Raw genomic sequence first — 1676 nt, forward strand, 5'->3', positions numbered from 1 at the left:
GAATTAAACTATGGCCTGTTTTTGGACCTGTCTAAGGCATTCGATGACATTGAGCATAATTTACTTCTCAGGAAACTATATTGCTACAGGGTTCATGGAGTAGCACATGATTGATTCAAATACTATCTTTCTACTAGGTATCAGAAGGTATAGATACAGCATATAGGTAAAGTCTACTCATTGGCATACCAAAGAGTCAGGTATGACGTGCTGCAGGGCTCTGTACTAGGGCCATTACTGTTCTTCATATTTATAAATGATATGCCAAGCCACATATCAACTGCAGGTACAGTATTGTTTGCTGATGACACCAGTCTGTTTGTCAAAGCTACAAATGAAGCTGACTTACTGGAGAGAGTCACAGTGGTCACAGAAGAAGCAAACATGTGTTTTACAAAACAACAAATTAATTGTGAATGACAGAAAACAGTTTGGATGAACTTCATACATATAACAAACAAAGTAAAATCAGACCTAACTGTAGAACTTGGGCAGTGTATGCTAGAGCAAAGCCCGCATATTAAATGTTTAACATTATGGCTAAATAAATATTTAATGTGGGAGCCACTAAGATATGGTACCATATTTTAGGGGAATAACGGTTTGAAACTTCCTGGCAGATTAAAACTGTGTGCCCGACCGAGACTCGAACTCGGGACCTTTGCCTTTCGCGGGCAAGTGCTCTACCAACTGAGCTACCGAAGCACGACTCACGTCCGGTACTCACAGCTTTACTTCTGCCAGTATCCGTCTCCTACCTTCCAAACTTTACAGAAGCTCTTCTGCGAACCTTGCAGAACTAGCACTCCTGAAAGAAAGGATATTGCGGAGACATGGCTTAGCCACAGCCTGGGGGATGTTTCCAGAATGAGATTTTCACTCTGCAGCGGAGTGTGCGCATGTGAGTACCGGACGTGAGTCGTGCTTCGGTAGCTCAGTTGGTAGAGCACTTGCCCGCGAAAGGCAAAGGTCCCGAGTTCGAGTCTCGGTCGGGCACACAGTTTTAATCTGCCAGGAAGTTTCATATCAGCGCACACTCCGCTGCAGAGTGAAAATCTCATTCTGGAATAACGGTTTGCCAAACACTCGTTTGTGCTTCAAAAGAGGGCAATAAGGATAATCAGAGGTATGACACACAGATAATCATGTAAAAAAGGTATCAAGGAACTACAAATCATGACTCTACCATGTATCTATATTAATGAGAATATATGTTTTATGAAGGCACACCAGGAACATTCTTTGTTAAGCAGTCATGTGCATAATACAAAACGAGAAATAGAGACGACTTTCATAGAGAAAGTCACACAAAAGCTAAGTGTTCTTTATGAGCCAAAAATTTTATTCAGTGCACTACTAAAGGAAGTTAAAAGTATACCAAAATTCCACATCTTCAAAATAGAATTTAAAAAATGTTAATTAGCAAGAGTTTTTATAGTGTCAAGGAATACTTAAATCACCAGAATTCGTTATACAATAGCTTATTTTCTTCATCATAATGACCCAAGATGCTCATTGAAAACTAAATTGTGTTAATTTATTATTCTAATTTAGCATATTATGAATGTTGTTATGCATATGGTTTCATGTTATATGTAATAATATTTTATATATGGACATATAATTGTAAATGTTTTCATGTCCTATTTTCTGTGTAAGGCAATGTATGACAAATC

This window comes from Schistocerca gregaria, chromosome 9 (genome assembly GCF_023897955.1).
Source record: "Schistocerca gregaria isolate iqSchGreg1 chromosome 9, iqSchGreg1.2, whole genome shotgun sequence".
Lineage (NCBI taxonomy): Eukaryota > Metazoa > Arthropoda > Insecta > Orthoptera > Acrididae > Schistocerca > Schistocerca gregaria.